Source organism: Canis lupus, chromosome 4 (genome assembly GCF_011100685.1).
Source record: "Canis lupus familiaris isolate Mischka breed German Shepherd chromosome 4, alternate assembly UU_Cfam_GSD_1.0, whole genome shotgun sequence".
Classification (NCBI taxonomy): Eukaryota; Metazoa; Chordata; class Mammalia; order Carnivora; family Canidae; genus Canis; species Canis lupus.
The window spans coordinates 85,400,027-85,420,401 of NC_049225.1; the positions used below are offsets into that span (position 1 = coordinate 85,400,027).

The 20,375-nt window shown below is 32.3% G+C and overlaps 1 protein-coding gene across 6 annotated transcripts in view; it reads left to right on the forward strand.

Annotated features, from left to right (window-relative positions):
- The window catches only part of CDH18 (cadherin 18), a 1,025,306-nt gene that overhangs the window by 307,401 nt on the left and 697,530 nt on the right, over window positions 1–20,375 (forward strand). For all 6 annotated transcript variants that reach the window (XM_038535420.1, XM_038535419.1, XM_038535425.1 and 3 more), the window contains exon 2: window positions 3,153–3,214. The gene's annotated coding sequence lies outside the window, so the exon portion shown is untranslated. The remainder of the gene's footprint in view (window positions 1–3,152; window positions 3,215–20,375) is intronic.

The window sequence follows — 20,375 nt, forward strand, 5'->3', positions numbered from 1 at the left end:
ATTTTTATATAACTACATACATATATTTTTAAACATATTTTTTCTTAAAATATACTTATAAATGTACTTTTCATTATTTGGAGAGCTAAGAAGTGCAAATGAATACTTATTGAAATTGTCTCAAAAATAATTGTTGCATTTAAAAATATTGGGTTGATGGAAATAGCTAAGTAAAGACAAGACAGTGTGCTTTATTAACAAGTGAAATATTTTTTTAATATATAAATGGAAAATATTATAAATCCTTTTCAGGGGCAACCCCGGGTGGCTCAGCGGTTTAGCACGACCTTTGGCCCAGGGTGTGGTCCTGGAGACACAAGATCGAGTCCCACATCAGGTTCCCTCATGGAGCCTGCCCATGTATCTGTCTCTCTCTCTCTCTCTCTCTCTCTCTCTCTGAGTCTCTCATGAATAAATAAAATATTAAATAAATTAAATAAATAAATAAATCCTTTCCAGAAAGTATTTAAATGGATTGTCCCCTTATACTTGAATAAATGTATATGACACAGAAGATGGGGTTGCTTTTCCACTGGTGAAATTTCCTGTTTGATGTAGTTGTTTGCAATGTACTCAGGACAATTATAAATAAATTTTCCTTTCCCAGGCTATGTTATTTATTTTATTTATTATTTTTGTTTGTTGAAAGCTTTTATTTAAATTCTAGTTAGTTAACATGTAGTGTAATATTGGTTTCAGGAGTAGAATTTTGTGATTCATCACTTATATATAACACCCAGTGCCCATTACAGGTTTCCCCCTTAATATTCTTCACCCATTTAGACCATCACTCACTCACCTTCCTTCCAATAACTCTCAATTTGTTCTCCATAGTTAAAAATCCCTTACGGTTGGCCTCCCCTTCATCTCATCTTTTTTTTTTTTTTTTTTTTTAATTTCCTTCCTTCCCTTTTATTTCCTTCATCTGTTTTGTTTTTTAAATTCCACATACTTTTGAAATTATATGGTATTTTTCTTTCTCTGACTGACTTATTTATCTTAGCATAGTACACTCTAACTCCATCCACGTTGTTGCAAGTAGCAAGATTTCATTTGTTTTTATGGCTGAGTAATTTTCCAATGGATAGCAATCTTTTGCCAGATTTTAAACAGTTAAATCAGGGAGCCGTGTGACAATTTGAGTCAGTGCTGTGCACTAGGTCATACACATGGAAGAGAGTTACTGCTTCTTCTATGCTAGCAATGGAGCTGAGATGAAATTATCAGCCATATGCTATTGGCCTCATTTCCAAAAGGCCTCTGTTAACCTTAGGAAAACATGTAAGTTCTACATAAATAGGTCCTTCTGTGCTCACCTATGAGTTTCTCTCTTGTGGAATATTCAAATAACCCAGTTCTTAAAAACTGTTCCTTGGAAATCCTTGCTCCTCTATGCAAATCATACATATGTGAGTTGAATGGCGCTATGCTTCATGCACTGTGAGAGCGATTCCAGTTCCTGGAAACAGCGCCTCTTAACACTGTAGCATAACTAGCTCCTAAAATCAAACTTAGAAATCAGGCACATTGGGTTCTATGTACTCTTATTTTCAGAAAGGCCATATTGAAAATGTCAGAGTTCTAAAATATATCAGGATAGAGAGCACATGTAGGTAGCTTAGGGAGAGGGAAGCTCCTGAGTAGTATGTGTTCTAAAGGAATTTGAGACTTTTTGCTTTGATAGATCAAAAGATCTTTATATCATTAATTCATAATCCCTTCCTGCCTAATTTTTTAGCACTTTTGATAATATTATATACAATATATATTTATTTTGGTATATATATTTACTCTCCAAAATATAAACACCATGAGGGGAGGTGCTTTTGCCTCTTTTGTTCAGTGCTTTATCCCCATATGAATAATAGTGCTTGGTACCTAATAGGTACTCAGTAAATAATCGTTTACATTATAGAATGAATAATCTATTCCTCTTAACTTTTTCCTAAAGTATTTGAGGCTTCCATTTGATTTTGTAAATGTCATTTTAAAATTTATTTATTTATTTATTTATTTATTTATTTATTTATTTATTGGAAAGAGTGCATGAGGAGATGGGGCAGAGGGAGAAGCAGACTCCCTGCTAAGCAGGAGTCTCATGCAGGGGCTCATCCCAGGACCCAGAGATCATGGGCTGAACCTAAGGCAGATACTTAACTGACTAAGCCACGCGGGTGCCCCTATAAATATCATTTTAATCATAGCAAATCACATGGTCACCTAAGATCATTGCTAAGTTGATTTTGGCTAAGGATAAGAAGAATCCTTAAGCCATTTGGTTTTAGGGTCTGAAAGGCTTCATTATCCTCTGAGCTTACATATTCACCTTTTATTTTTTTATATTAATACTGTCTTTTCAATATTAATTCTTCAATACAACTGAAATTATATTTTCACCTTATCAAAATATGCAAATACTATTAATTCCCTCTAAAATCTAAGTATCACAGTTCTAGAACAATATACTTCTTTTGGATCTACAAAAGTCCCTCGTTATATATTATATTTTAGTTCATATTTGATTCTGTTTTCTGCATTTCCTTTCTGATCTTTCATATTGTATTAGTTTCAAAGGAAACTGATCATTGAATTTATAATACATACTAATAATTATTATTCTTATAAATAGTATTTTATTGTTACTTAGAGTCACTAATAATTTATTTTATTATTTATTCTATTTTATGTATTACTAATACTTTAAAATTAAATATTGACTGTGTATTAGGCTAAATGTTAGGTACCACAAATGGATAGTAATACTTAATACTGAGGACCCTACAAAGGGCATATTATATCTATATTAATCAGCTAAAGTATTAATGTTTCAGAGAACATAGCTTAATTGTCCAAAATTGCACAGCTAACAACTGAGAGAATTGAGATTCTAATTGGGGTGTCTGTCTCAAAGGCTATGCCCTAAAACAAAACAAAACAAAACAAAAAGTCTGGAAGTTTGAGCTTCTCAATATTTTAGCCCTTCAAAAGGTACATTTGCTACTTTCCCCATCATGCTTTCATGAGTTGGGTTCTTGAGTGGTATGGAATAATGTATAATAACTATATTTTGCATTATTTATAACTATTCATAGATTTATACGATATGAATATTGAAAAGATTTTCATATATTTTTCTTTACATTTTCCTTCAGGACCTCATCACAGCTGTGTATAAGAAAATATATCACCTAACATTCATGAATTGAATTATAAGGTAAATTTTTCAATGATTTTTGTTATATCAAAAATGTTATAGAACTGTTAAAATTGTTGAGATACAGTTTCTCTGAAAGATCTTTATAGCTAGCTATCTTGCTATAAAAGGTTTGACTTAGGGATTCTCTTCTGTTTTCAAATTATACTTTAAAAATATTATCTATCTATCAACTTATTTTTTCTCAGGAATTTTGGAACTCCTTCTAATAGGCACACTTTTCAAATGTCATAGAACCATTCAAGTGCATTGACATTAGGCTGACTTTTATAAGTGTTTCTAAATTTTCTTTTAAAAACGTAGAAGCTCAGGAAAGAGCTCTCAATGAATATATTACTACATTTCCATATTTTAAGAACTATTTTTAAAATGTAATTTTGTAAACGTATGTGCTTGAAATACACATAGAGAAATCATATTATTTATGTTTTACTAATTATTTGGACTTGTCACTAGATGTAGATCTCTTTCCTAATGAACATTGAATTTGCATTTTGTAACATCTTTGAATGTCAGTTTCTTAAGATATAACTGGTCCTGGCTATTAATTATCACTTATCTATTAAGTTTGTCTTATAGGTAGGGTTTACTAAAACAATGATACTTATATTTGAATAATAAGTATAATAGGTATAGGTATTGAAAATTTTAATAAATAATAGATAAAAATACACCTACCATGTTGGTGAATGACTAATGACATCTGATATGAAACTGCCTTGCATTATGATGAACTTCTCCTTGAATACTTGAATTTCTTATGAAAAGTTGAAAGGTAAGGATACAAGTCATGATATCAAAAGTATTATATGAATTAATATAATTATTCTAATAATTCTAATATAATTAGAATTATATAATTAATATAATAATTAATATATATTCTTGCTCTTTTATACCAATAAAAGAGATAAAAACCGCTGCCATATCAAAACACTCAATATTTTCAAAGTCAAATCCTGTTGTTTTATATAATGTGCTTTTTATTTTACAAATACAACTCTAAATGCAGATATGATCTTGTTATGATATGTTAAATGTAAAACAACAACAGCAAACAAACAAAATCTAAACCAAATTGTATTCCATTCAACTCAAGCCAGGGTATAAGGCAACACAGTTTTTGAATATTAGATCCCTCCTCCCTCATTCTCCACCTCCTGTACGTGGCCCAAGTCCCCTCAGGATACTGAAATCTCGATCATGTTGGAAACTCTTACAAACCATGAGTTTTCTTATCACATAGATTTGGAATGTATTTGTGTTGAACGAATATTTGTTTTTGAAAATGTCTTCTTCGGTACAAGAACATGTGGGAGTAAAAATAAGATATAGAAACAATGCTATGAAAGCCTTTGTGGCATACATAGCTTAGTTATTTTAATAATAAATAAACTATTATAAATAAGCAAGACTGCTTATCATGAGTACACTTCATTATTACAAGAAAAACACAGTGGGCTTGTGTGAATGTGAGTATGTGGGTGTATAAAATTTACAGCATTCATTCCCCAGGATGTAATTAAAGGTAAATACCTTTGAAAATGAAAATATTATAGGAAAATTTATTAAAGTATTTATTATGTTTTTATTTTATACTACCCATCTTTAAAATTGTGGGTATTGTGAACATAATATTTACACTGAGTCATTTAGACTGAATGTGAGAGCTAAGAACCATAGCATACTTTCAGAAAGGGTTATATTACAGTGAGTGGGACCTCTTAAATTGTAGCATCTTGTAAGATAATGGCTAATTAGACATTTAATATTAGCCCAAATTTCCATGGCTTTAGACCAAATTCAAACACAGATCTGTGCAATATACAGAAGGGGGACATGATTCTGTTTACCAAGTGAATTTCATCTAAGAATATATTTCAGTTCAAACATTTTTGCAACGTATATTTTTAAAAATAACAGAAAGGAAAAAAGGGAGCCAGAAGAAGAGATTTTACATTGATTTTATTTGCTAATTAAATTCTAACCATGCCTTTATATACATTCTGTATCTCTGATTCGTATAAGGTATTCTGGAAACTCTATTATAATATATAACATTACAGGTTTAAATGTCAAGACAATATTTGTATTTAATTAATCAAGATAGACTTGAGATTAATATCCTTGTAAAAGGAAGTTTTTGTTACTACATAGGTTATAGAGTTTATATTTGTAATTTTTAAATCTTTTTTTTTTTTTTTGTAAATAAGCAGTTTCCAAACAACAGTGTCCTTCATAAAGAGCTTACATTTTTGAAGAATATTCACATTTCACTTCTTTTCTGTAACTTATATTGAATGGTACATCTTTCATCAAAAATTTCTGAGAAACACAATTTTCATGAAGGTACATGTCCACTTTAATGATTGAATTGTCTGTACAGTAGAATGAACAATATACCTGTTGAATGTTTAATGGAGTAGAACCATAAACTGTATAGCTTTCTCATAATTCAAAAGTTAATAGCTGTCCCCTAATTTTGAAAAATGATTCACTTGGATAAGCAATTAAATAAACAATTTTTATGTTTTTAGATGAAATGAATGTGAGTACATAATTTATACATATTGATACTCAAAATTTACCTCATATTATTTTCAACAGATTATGATTATTTTTTATAATTATAGGAAAATTACATAATACATGTTTAATGAATTAAATTATTTAATATTCACCCTTCCCTTTTTTCATCTCAAAAATGTGAGTACAAATATGTTTCTATCCACTAGATTTCAATAAATACTATTTCATACAATTTGTGTTAGAAAAGATATGACCTATCTGCTGTATTTACCCAATAGTAATTCTTGTTTGTTTGTCCCCATGTGTCTTTCTTAGTCTAATAAGTAGCCTTGATATAATTATATAAAGAAATCAAGTAAATTGTAGGGATGCCTGGTAGGCTCAGTGGTTTAGGATCTGCCTTCGACCCAGGTCATGATCCCAGGATCCTGGGGTCGAGTCCCACATTGGGCTCCCTGCATGGAGCCTGCTTCTCCCTCTCCCTGTGTCTCTGCCTCTCTCTGTGTGTCTCTTATGAATAAATAAATAAATAAATAGAATATTTAAAAAAAAGAAATCAAGTAAATTGTATAAAATTTTCTACATGCCAGCATGTAATGGACTATATAAGTTTTTGCTTATTAATATGACTTATATTGAGTAATTTGTGTTTGTAAACTTATTTAATACTTTTCACAATTACCCTGTGATATAGATATGATTATTACTTTCCAGAAGACCTGTTGGTAAAATCAAAATGACATGTATTTTATAGGACTCTAGACAGTTGTTTTAAAATGTCAGCTAAACCAAAGACACAATGTGATTATGTGAAGTTTCACATTTGCTTGCACTTGTATTTCTAAGTGCAGAGGAGTAAAACATCAACAAGAAATGCCTAACAATCAGCATGGGGTCTCTCCCTGAAGAAGGTCACTGAGGATTATCTGTGTTTGGTTTGAACTGGTAAAAACTCTGGTTTCTATTTGCAGTTGTTGAGATGTGGGTATTGTGTTTCAAAATAAGTTAATTCTGAAAAAGACCCTCAGGTACTACAGTGCCAGAGAAGGGGCCCTCAACAGGTCGATTGTTTCTGCTGCCACTTGTTTGGATGTTGGAGTTCATGGCAAGAAATGTTTGTGCTCACGGATGAATGTTGTTCTCTTGGTCCTTAACTGCAGTAGATTTATGAGCATCTGGGGGATAGAATCAGACTGACAGTTTATGAGAAAGAATATGATCGTGCAGTTTCATGTTTCCTGTACATCTGTTGATTAATAGCATGATTTGTGTTACTTAATGTCAAATCTTTATTCCTTTTCTTACTCAACAGTGTCATCCAAATGAAACATATCTCATTGAAGAAATAACCTTCATACAATCAGAATTCAATCTATCACTTCAATATTTCAAATCCCATCAAAATCTTCAATTAAAAAAATAACCTCATGTACATTTTGTAATTCAGTGATCACACATTAAATTTACTTTACAAGTCAAAGTATCTAGTGTGTGTTTATAAATAAATGATTATGTTTTCCTGGAATATAAAGTGAAATAGTTATCTACTCATTAGAAATGAATGAATCTTTCATAGTATGTTCTTTGAGTTAATTACAAATTTTCTCATTTTGTTGTTTCCTTGATTTTAATTCAAATTGTCCCTTTTCCTAATTATCTACCAACCTCTACCTATTATTGTGAAGTCACGATGCATAAATACTATACCTTAACCTACTAGAATTTGCCTTTTCCCCTAAACTATGTCTTTGACCCACCTTTGGAGAATCCTAATTCCTTCCCACAGTCTGTTATCTTCAGGACTCTAGTTAACTAACTGTTAACTCTTTTGAGGAGAGTTCCTTTAACTCTTTGTAATCTACTTTGCTGCCTCCAAGATTGAAACTCTCTCCTGTGGGTAAACATGTGCACATGACTGGGCATAGGACAGATTAGTAAACATTAATTGAATCAAACAAAAGAATGAAAGTAGAGAAGAGCTTCCTTAATAGACTGCATCTCTTAAAACACACAGAGGAGTATCAGAGAGTAGAGGCTTGGTTACAGGTGGAAGGGAACATCTTGACTCAACTCCTAAGCATGGACTCATATGTTATATTAAGAAAATGTTAGGCTGGATGTTTGGGCCTAAGACACTGACTGTGAAGGAGTGAACTGTGATTGGCTCCACTGGATGAGCAGATAAGGAGAAAGCAGGAAGGATGTCGAGAGCTGAGCTGAGCTCAAGACAAAAGCTGAGCGCCCAGTTGTGGAGCCAGCTTGGAGATCCCACCACGGAAATTTCCAATTGCTGGATATTTTCACTTTATGCATGTAAATTACTACATGCCCTCTCTAAGCCAGCTACTAAGTGATTGGGATACACAATTTCATTGAATATTTAGAATAATGCAATTTTATTTGTCTGTTTTATTGATGAGGAAGCTAAACCTGGACTGGTTTGGGGTCCTTTTAGCACTAACACTTTGCTCTTAACAATCAGCCATACAGGGTTGTACAGCATATACCGTTATTCACTCAGAGATGTACCGTGGTTGAGGTTGGCTACTATTTAGCATTGCTGGTTTCTTTCTAATTCTGGATTTATGATTATCTCCTTCACATTTTTACTTCTGCTTTCCTTCAAGTAAAATACTAGAACTCTATTTCCAGTTTTTTTTTTTTTTTTTCAAAAACATGCGCAAAATTTTGTTTCCTTATACATTTTTTTTCCTGCCTGGAGTTTGCATACCTTTCATCAAAATCTCAATAGATCTATGACTAAAAAGTGTTTTAAGTAAATAAAAACAACAACAAAGGGATAGAAAAAAATCATACTGAAATATGAATCATTTGGAAAGCACATCTGTGTTTCTAAGTGGGTTCCTAAATACAGTATGTGATCATTGATATACAAAAATAATAGTCACCTGAATAAAGTTTGTGAAATACAAGAAGACATTTTTATGAGGCAGATATATGAAAACATAATATGGCCTCTATTCACATCTTCTGACATAGTTGCTATATGTTTAATTCTGATATTTTATACAATTAACTCAAGGCCAAACTATGTAGGAAGCACCTGTCCTTTGGCCCTATCACCTTTTATATTTAGCACCACTACGATGAATTCATGGATATCTTCTGTAATTCCCTATACTGCTCTTCCACCTTTCTTAAATTTTGATAGTCATTGTCGGGCTCATCATCACCTACCCACCCTTCTTTAAAACAACCATCACCAACAATCGTAACATCCAAGTATTACCATGTCCCTTTTTTCTTAAGGTTTTTTCATCTGTGAATCAAAAGTGGTGATCACATTGGCTGTTGACACATTAATGACCTATTACTCCCTCCTGAACTGGTTCCATGTAGCAATTAAAATGCAGAATCAAGGGACTACTCCACTATGGATGAGTTCTGTTCTACAATAGGCCCATCACGTTTTCAGTGTGCTTTCTAGGGGATGTGTTTTTTATGTGTGGGTTGGCATGTTTCACTAGGGGCTTATGACTGATCTCAAATCACGCTATTCAACTTCCTGAGTACTATTTGCATATTTACAACGTCAGGCACTGAACAAGGCACTGCAACATACATTAGTCACCTTGCTAAGTGTTTTTGATGTTCTAAGATAGGTATTAACATCCCCATTTTCTTAAGAGAATATATTAAACAACTCAATGTAGATCAAATGGACGTTCACACTTAGGCTTCCTGGCGATAATTTTGGAATTTCCTCTCTTGTCACAACTGGCCTGTTAGGCATCTATTTTTACCTCCTCCATTGCTGTGATTTCTATTTTGCCTCAGAAAAAAATAAATTGGTTTTGGTCACATTTGTTTTGGGATTCAAATCCAGGCATATTTATGGGGATATAAAAATGTCTTAGAACCTCTTTTGATACAGCTTCCCTTGTTTTACTAGAATATACTACAACATAATGCCATCTATTTCAATATTATTGCAAAAATGGTGTATCCAGAGTGTTTTGTTAGAAGGTAAAATAAAGTTGGGGACTGATTTTAGTGTGAGTGCAGGCTTTATTTATTAAGTCTGCTCTGCAAGGACAAGAAAAGCCATCGTGCAGAGCTGGAGACATATCTGCTAACAAATGGCCATTTAGTTCTGATTTAATGTAACTCCTGGGCACTGGTAAATCAACCAGTGAAACACCAAACCAAAACATAAGATCTTTACGTTTTGAGGTTTCCTGTTAAACTGTTGCTTAATGCAGTTAGACTCAGACATTAAATCTGTTGTTTAAAGGTTGACTAAATTAAAAATAAAAAGAAAGAAAAGATGGTTTATCTTTTTTTGGCCTTGACTTGGGAGATTAGCTAGGGTCTTCATTTATCCTACTGATGTATGTTTTTAAAAATTGGATGCAGAGAAAAAAAACCTTACAAGTGACAAAATTTCTTTGATAATAACATAGGACATTGTGTAAAGTCATTACAATTCAAAGGAATTCAATCAATTCTTCTGCTTTCAGAAGTCCTGACAATAATAAAGTGTCAAGAAATGACATTTGCATCTATTTATCATAAGCAAACTTCATTTTTGTTTTTACCCAGGCCAACACATAAATCCTATCAATCTTTCATGCTTAAATTCATTTTCTAACCCTTCTTAAAACTATCAATATTGAGATTTTCTGATCATCGTGGAAGGAAGTAGGCAATTTATTTGAGCATCTTCTGACTTTTCTTTTCTACATAAAATGATGAAGCTAGTCCAATGTAGACTGTAGGTCTGGGGACATTGAATGTCTCCTAACCATATTTGATATCTTTTTTAACAGAAAATATACTTGGTTCACGCATATGTGTCATGGCTTTGCTTGATGTTCTGATTTTAAAAACTCCTATATTGGATTAAATTAGATCATGCAAAATGAAATTTCAAACATGAGATTCAGCAACCCTTAATAGAGGTTGTTATTGGATAGTATGTTGCTAGTGAATTATATTTATTCATGTATTTTCCCAAACATAGGTTGAAATTGTCTTATTTGGATTATTTATATTCTGAGCAAAATACCTTGATACTACATAGTGCCCCATGCTTCAATAACTGGATAATGTCAGAAATCTTCAACTGAGGGTCCAGAGGTCTAAGCTTTACTAGCAATTTCTCCTTTTGACTCTTCCAGATATGTGATCTTGAGTAATTAATGTAACTTTTCTGGGCCTCACACTCATTATTTGATATGCCTGGGAGTGGAATGGAGGTTCCCTAAAGCCTTCTGGAACTGGGCCCTTTCTGACATAAAAATTTCTCTGATCCAGACTATAGTGGTAAATACAATTACTGAGTTTATTCTAATGATATATTTATTTCATTTAAGAATTCTTATTTATTCAATTATTTATTTAATGTTAAATGGTCTTTTCTTAAGAGTTTAAGAGACCACCACAATATAGTTCGAGTTTTGGGCTCTGTTAAGATTCTGTTGGAACAAAAAAAAAATGTAAAAATATATTTGGAAACAGATATTTCTGTTTAGACAAAGTTTTAGATGATAATGACTGATAATTTTATTAATTAAAATAATGATATATTTGTCATCACATAAGAAAGTATCTTTATATTTTAGAGCTTCCTGCTGTATTATTTAGAAGAAATTTTCTTTATATATGGAATTTGCTATAAAGCAGTTAAAACATATAGATAAGGCATATATACCAAAACGTTCATAACTGTTAAAGTGAGATTATAGATAGAATGCAATTTTCCACCAGCGTTCCTTAGTGTAGGTTTAATGCTGGGAATTGACCCAAACAGGGTGTCAATGTATTAGTTACCTTTGCAGTTAGGGATTAGACTGAGACAGTTCTAAATATGGAATATCCCCTGCGTATCCTACATAAATCCTTGACTCAGTCTGTTGCTTACTTTGCTTCACTTTCTTGCTAACTAATTTTTCAGAAATCAAATTTGGATAACAAATATTTGCTAAGAATTTAAACGTTGCCTCAGAATAAACATGATTTATATATTAAAAAAAAACATAGAATCGTCTCTGTGGAGCTGAGAATAATGTTTTTGTGGAGATAATACCTCAATTTTCCCATCAAAGCACCTATAATGCTTCATCCCTAAATCTCTCTCAAACAGCACATGCCTGAACATGGGCTTTGGTTTCAGAGAGACCTGCAACCTGGGTTCAAACCTCAGTTCTTAGCACTTATTAGTATTAATATTAAGAGAGAATTGAAGTTAAATGTTATCTGCAAAAAAAAGCAAACAAAAAACCAAGCAAGAACACCAACAACACTGTTTGATTTGAGAAGTCAATAAATAAATAATGCAAAAATAAATAAATAAATAAATAAATAAATAAATAAATAAATAAATAAAGCAAGCTACAACTGGCACATGTAAATATCACAATTACGATGTATCTTTTTTCTTAATATTTTATTTATTTATTCATTTGAGACATGGAGAGAGAGAGGCAGAGACACAGGCAGAGGGAGAAGCAGGCTCCCTACAGGGAGCCCGACATGGAACTCGATCTCAGGACTCCAGGGTCATGACTTGAGCCAACCGCAGACACTCAACCACTGAGCCGCCCTGCTATCCCTGATTATTACACATAGTTTGAATAAAAAGTGGAATTCTCTTTTTTTTAATTTAAGTTGCTTTTTTGTTTTGTTTTGTTTGCATGATAGAATAAAAGAATAAATCATTACCCTGCAATAATAACAAATCAAATCCACACTTGAATATACACTATTGTTGTCTGTGTGTGTGTGTGTGTGTGTGTGTGTGTGTGTGTGTGTGTGGTCTTTTCTTTGGTATTACGAATCATATCATTGTCTTTTTTTTCTTTTTTTGTATTCAAATTCATACTTAGAAAAATCAAATGATGTCTGCTCTTCTAGTACATATATTTTGCCACTTTAGTTTAGGCTAATTCACATCACAAATTCTTCTTTCAGGAAGTTGACATTGTTTTGTATGCTTTTTCTTTAATAACTGTTTAACTAGTGAAATGTGTGCATCATTGTAGACAGATACCAGTTTTTTTAGAACTGATTTCTAGGAGATCTTATTTAAACAATGACACAGGAAGAATGATGGGAAGTAATAGAAGAAGATATATTATAAAAGATTACCAGAGCGCCTGGGAGGCTTAGTCAGTTAAGTGTTTGGCTCAGGTCGTGATCTCAGGGTCCTGGGATGGAGCCCCACATCCAGCTCCCTGCTCACAGGGAGTCGGCTTCTCCCTCTGCCCCTCCCCCTGCTCCTGCTCTCTCTCTCTCTCTCTCCCCCCGCCCAAATAAATAATTAGACATTTTTTAAAAGATGATCAAGTATCTTTATATTCTCACTTAATTGTAAATAACCTAACTCCGTTATTAAAATATAAGTGGCATATAAAATCCTACACCTATTTAGAGTAAAATATTTAGCATAGTTTGAAATAAAAATATACTATGCAATCATCGGCAAAATCAAAGTAGTGGACATGACCAGTATCTGGAAAAGGTTCCTCCTTCTGTTTTGTAATCCATCCTTAACTGTCTCCTCTGCCTTCCATTTCTTTATCTGATGTCTGGTATTATTGATTGCTTCGTATATCAACAATTTTGGCAATAGAATAGTCTAATATGTGCTGTTTCTTGTCTAGCTCCTTTCATCTAGCATAATTATCCTTCAGTTTATCCATATCTGAGCATGTACCAACAGTTTACTTATTACTTTTTATTGCCAAGTATTATTGCTTTGTATGACTATACCACAGTGCTGGTGTTTCCGTCGTGGTGGTGGTTGTGTGTGTGGTGGTGGTGTTATTTTTTTTAACCATTTATCTGTTGAGAGACATTTGTGTCTCCAGATTTGGGCTATGAAAAATGAGAGTTGTGACGAACATTCACTGAGTCTTTGCACACACATATGCTTTGTTTTCTCTTGACTAAATGCCAAGGAGCAGAATGACTGCATCATAGGGTGATGTAGGTGTAACCGTTTGGCAACATCGTCGAACAATTTTACATTCCCACCAGCAGGCTATGAGAGTTGAAGTTCTCCACATCCTCGTCAACACTTGGTATGATTGTTTTTTTTAGGTTTCATCTATTTTAATGGGGGATTAAGCATCTCATTGCGGTTTCATTTCACAGTTCCCTAATAACTAATGTTGCTGAGCATATTTTTTATGTGACTGTTTGGCTCCACATATCTTCTTTGGTGAAATGTCTATTTAAAAAGTCTCCCCAGTATGTATTGGACTGTTTTCTTACCATGGAGTCTGAGATTTTTATATGTATTCTGAAAAATTATTTTTGAGAAACATGGTTTATAAATAATTTATAATATTTTTGTCAATTGTCCTTTCATTCTCTTATCACATATTTCATATAGATAGGTAAATGAATAAAGATAGATATACATACATACTTTTGATGGCATATCTCATACATATTTGCTTTACCCAAGATCACATTTTGTCTTATGCTTGATTCTAAAAGGTTTGGTGGTGTAGGTTTTCCATTTAGACCTATGATCTATGTAGAGTTGATTTTATTATTTGATGCAAGGTGTGGACCCAATATTTTTTTCTAGTACTCTTTGTTGCAAAGGATGGCTTTTTTCTTATAATTATCTTGGTGCATCTGCCAAAAATCTGCACCCTGTATTTAATTGGACCTATTTCTAGGTTCTCTATGATGTGCGACTGACCTGTTTAGACCACATTATCTTATTTATTGGGGGTTTATAATGTCTTAAAACCAGACAGTGTTAGTTTTCTTAATATGTCCTTTTTATTATTGATTTGGTTACTCTAGGTTTTTTAAATGTCCATTTTAATTTTAATTTTAGTTTGTCAGTTTCAATGCAAAAGTTTACTGAGATTTTAGTTGGAATTATGTTGATTCTATAGGTGAATTTGTAGAGAATAGACAATGCATCCTGTGACCCCTGAACATAGCAATTTTCTCACTTTATTTTGGTCTTTTGAAATCCTCTCATCTTTGTTTTATAGTTTCTATTGTACAGATATTTTATATACTTTGTCAGATTTAGCCTTCATAATTTTTGTCATAAATGGCCATATGTTTTAATTTTCTTTGTTGATAGTATACAGATTGACTTTCTTTGTTTTCATTTTTATAACTTGCAGTCTTAATAAACTAAGTTATTAAGTACAATAACCATTTGCAGTCTCGTTCAGATTACCTACATAGAGGATCATTTCCTCTGTGAAGAAATACCTTACACTTCTTTTTCTTTTTCTTTTTTCCAACTTACTTTCCCTTTATTCATTTTCTTCCTTTATCTCACTGGCAAAAACCTCATGGAGTTTTGTGTATAATTTGTTTTTTTTTTTTTTTTTTCAATTATTTGGAAGAATTTACTAGTGAAAGCATCAAAGTTTAGATTTACTTTTAATATTCTAAGAATACTAATTAAGTTTCTTTAATAGACATCAGTCTATTAAATTTCCCAGTTTCTTTTTAAGTATCTTTTGGTGGTTTTTATTTTTAAAGGAATTTCTTTATTTAATCTAAGTTGTCAAATTTACTGGCATAAAATTATTTGTAATATATCTTTATTATCCTTTTAAAACTTTAGTGATGTCACCTCTGTTATTCATGATTTTGGCAATTTGGGATTTATGTCTCTTTCCCCTTATCAGTATAACTGTATGTATCAAGAAAGTCTTGCTTTTGTTTTGCATTTTGAAAAATACTGTTTCTGAGTATAAAATTCTCAGTTGACTTTTTGGGTTAGATTTCAGTAATTTAAAGTAGTTCTTCTGTCTCATATTGGAAAAGTTTCTGATAAAAAATATGTTTTCATCTATATCTTTGTTCCTGTGGACCTAACTTATTTTATTTAACTGCTATTAATATGTTCACTTTTATTTATTTATTTATTTGCAACTTGATAATATAAGTCCACTAAGTTTATTCTATATTGCTTTTCCCCACAGTGCAACATGGACTAGAAATTCTGCTAAGTTGTACTGCTCTTCGTGTTTCTTGTACTTGCTATATGTTAAGATTCATCTGTGGTATCATAATGTTCATTAAATTTACAACACTTCTATCTTTTTCCTTCAAGTGTTATTTTCTTTTGTCCCTTCCTTATTTTATGGAAACAACTACATGTACAGTAAGCTGATTAAAGTTGTTTTGCAGTTACTTTTTTAAAAAATGTTTTCTTGGGAGGTGCCTGCATGACTCAGTCATTTATGCATCTGACTCTTGATTTCAGATCAGTTTGATCTTGGAGATTTGAGTTCAAGCCCCACATTGGATTCCCCACTGAGAATGGAGCCTAGTTATTTTTTTTTCTTTTTGTATTTTGTTTAGATTTTTTTTTATCACTATATCCTGCTTTTATCATGAAATATGTATTTCATAATATATATTCATATATATTCTTTATTTTTGAACATGTAGAATTTTCATTATACTTTATTACATTTTAAAATTTTTTTCTGCTAATTCTAATATTTGAGATTCATGAGTCAGCTTATTTATGGAACATATTTTCCTGCCTCTTACATTCTTAGTAATCTTTAATTGGATTCTAGAAATTAGAAATTTCACTTTTTGGTGTGTTTGATATTTTTGTAGTCCTATAAATATTCTTGAGCTTTTTGTTTTTATAATTCACCTAAATTACCTGAAAACTATTTGATTCTCTCTCTCTCTCTCTTTCTTTTTTTCTGTCTGGTTTTCAGGATATGTTGTGTAGGCCCACAATAGCATTTAGTGAATAGCTGTTATTTCCCACCACTGGGGCAGCATCTTTATAAGCTTTTGGTTCAATGTCATTGAATTATCAAGATATCCAATGTGGCTGGTAGGAAAAAAAAAATCCTTGGTGTGAATGTCAATGACCATCACTTCTAATTATAACTGCTGCTTCTGTTCCTGCCCACTGAAAATTTTCTTATGTGCACATGCTTATTAATAATCAACTAAGTTTTCCAAGATTGCCTACTTCAGGTTTCTGGAGTTCTGTTTTAGTGGAGTCCTCTCCCTGGTAGTACTGTGATCTGCAATCTTTAATGGTTTTGCTCTCCTTGATTTCTCAGTTGTCTTCTCAATTTAGGGAGCCTTCCAGCCTTCTCTATTTCCCTTCCTTGAACAGTTTCTTGGAAACTCTCTCAAGAACACTTTTGTGTTTACCTTATTTTCAGTACTTTAGGGGTTGCTGTTGTTCATTGGCGATGTCTAGTGTTTTCAAAAGTATTGTTTCTTAAATTCTGTCTATTTTCTAGTTCTTTCCAGATGGAAGGAAAATCCAATCCCTATCTCCATTTTTCCTGGATTTCAAATATATACAAATACCCACACATACATAGTTGAGGAAACAAGACAGAACTGAAATATTATGTAATAGTGATATGAAGGATTAGTGTCTTAGTCAACTTGGGATGCCATAACAAAATATCATAGGCTAGGCAGTTTAAGCAACAGACATTTATTTTCTCACAATTCTGGAGGCTAGAAGTAAAAATCAAGGTGCTAACTAGTTAGTTTCTAGTGAAAGCTCTCTTCCTGGCTCTCCAAATGGCTATCTTTGTGCTGTGTCCTCACATGGCATGAAGGAAAAGAGCAAGCAAGCTCTCTGGTACAGTTTCTTGCAAAGGTACTAATCTCACCAAGAAGGCCCCACCCTCAGAACTTTACCTAAATCAAATCTCCCAACGACCCTATCTCCAAATTTCATCTCATTAGGGAAATGTAATTTAGAACATAGCTACTGATAAGGATGATTTGACGTAAATGCTCTAATTTTCTTAGAGACATAGAGATATTATTTAGTTTCAGGATTTTTAAAATCAGGTTGATTAATCCAATTTCATTTTTTTAATTAAAATTGGTATTTATAAAATACATACTAATCTCTGCTGGAGAATCTGGCTGGTTATTTGATTACCCATAAAAAATGGCCTTCCTCAAGTAAAATATAGTACTCTTTATCAAAGTCAAAATAACAAATATAATAGCCTTATATTCCCTAACTAATTGTTTTGTTTTCCTCAGAGTGAATCTTTTAACCAATGTAAGATTTATGGCTGAACACTACTTTTCAACTATTATATACATAAAACACAGAATTTTAAAGTAAAAGCTTTATTTTTATTAATGTCTTTCTTCCTAAAATATTTGTTTTTATGTCCACATAAAACATATAAATGTAACATGTTTCATGTCTTAGTCTCCATATAGGACTTATAAACAGGTGAAACAGAAACTACATCCCATTTGGCATAGTGGTTGTTACAAAGGAAAAAAAAAAAAAAAGAAAGAAAAGAAAAGTCTTGTGGTGAAAGCAGCAATGAGTGCCGAAGTGTTGAAATTGCTTAATGTATAGCCAACTTCAAAATAATTTTGGGTGTGCATGTTAAACTCTCAAAACAAAATAACCTTAATGGAATTTCCACAAAACTCAATAACTATAATTCAAAGTTAATTAGATGCTGATTCTCTTTCTTTTTTTTCAATATATCATAGTTATAAAACCTAACATAACATAGTTATATTTCAAATATTTAGGTTGTACTCTCTTCAAGAACCCATTTCCTGAGGATTTAAGTTCATAAAGTGATAATGAAACCTATAGATCATTTGTGACAGTAAGAAAAATCATCAAATTCAATTCTCAAATTGCCTACTAGTCCTAGTCCCAATCAAAAAGCAAAAAGTACTAAGAGTATTTTTTAAGAAAAAAAAATAAAAAAAGAAAAAGAAAGATGTGAGAGTTGAAAGACTCAAATATTTTATTTTTAGTTTTTTAAAGATTTTATTTATTCATTCATGAGAGAGAGAGAGAGAGAGAGAGGCAGAGGCACAGATCAGAAGGAGAAGCAGGCTTCCTGCAAGGAGCCCGATGTAAGACTCAAACCCAGGACCCGGGGATCACGCCCTGAGCCAAGGGCAGATGCTCAACCACTGAGCCACCCAGGCATCCCAAGACTCAAATATTTTAATGAAATCATTTTAGAATTGCTTTGCTCATTTTCTTTTTCATTTTGCCAGTTAGTCTTATACATTGTGAAATTTTTATGATCATGTTTAGGAAAACAAAGTCGTCTTTAAAATTACATTTATTTTTTAAAAGATTTTACTTATTTATTTGAGAGAGAGAAAGAGAGCAAGGGGTGAGCAGAGGGAGAAGCATACTCCTCACTGAGCCAGGAGCCTGATGTGGGTCTTGATCCCAAGACCCTGGGAGCATTAACTGAGCTAAAGGTAGACACTTAAACAACTGAGCCACCTGGATGCCCCTAAAGTCTTAAAAAATAATAAATAAATAAATAATAAATAAATAAATAAATAAGATGTATTTATTTATTTATTAGAGAGAGAAAGAGAGAGAAGGAAAGAGTGTCCATGAGTGAGGTGAGGGGCAGAGGTTTAGAGAAAGAAAATTCAAGCAGAGTCCTGGTTGATCAAGGAGCCTGACAAAGGGCTCTATCCTTGGACCCTGGGATCATGTCCTGAGCTGAAATCAAGAGTCAGACAACCAGTTGAGCCACTCAGATGCCCTAAGGGAAAACAAAGTCTTAGAAGAGTTCACCTAAGTGTTTATTATTGTTAAGCTAGCATATTATTATTTTACTCTTGACATTCTAGTACCTACTCTTTTTTAACAATAGAAATCAATCAATGTGACTTAAAAATTCTTACTACTATAAATTTAATTTTTAAAATACAGTAACAAATATATTAAAATTTTGATATTAAAAAATATTTAGTCTTAATCTGAAATAAATTAGCCAAAATATTTTTTATTTATTCTCAATAAGAACTAACTGAAAGTAAGAAGAATTATTTCTGCTATTATGCAACTTTTTAATCTTTTCAGACTTTGATTCTCTAGGCCTTGTTTAACAATTTCTAAATTGATGGGATTATTAAGTGATTCCTAAGGTGACTTGAACCTGCTTTTTGAGGGTTTTATGAATTTCAGTGAATTCTGATTATTTAGTTACCACTAGGGGGAACTAAACCCCCTAAAGTTCAATTTTGACTTTTTTTTTTTTTAAGTTATTCAATTTTAAAATGCCTCACTTATTGTGCAATTTTGATTATAAGTTTTGTATACAACTGATGTTTTTGTATATAAAAGAGATTTAACCAAAAGGCTGTAGCAGTCATGGATGGACGGAGCTCACTATCAGACCTACTGATGCTAAGAAACCTGAAACACAGCCCAAATAGTTGTTCTGCCCTCTGTTATGAATCTCTTGCTAAGTGCATTGAACAATCATTTCACATGAATGAGAGTATTTTAAGACATACATTTTTCATCTCCTTTTTCCTTCTCTGTACATTTTTATCACATTTATGTCATCAGGATGGATAATTTCTCAAAAAGCACTAGGCTTCTAAGAGTATTTTTCTTTTCTATTGAGAGAAAAGAGACAAATTTTGGAAACCTTGGGATTCCAGTTCACAGTGTGAAGTAGAAAATAAAGCAACCAATCTCCAGAAGACTTGGAATGATCAAACTCATTTTGTTAAGTTGAACAAACCTGAAGAATCAAGTAGAACACAATTAAAACATCATCATCATCATCATCATCATCATCATCATCCCAGAAGTATATTAAATGAAGGCATATATGGGATATGTGAGCACACCAAAGAAGACCTCATCATAGCTAAGCAG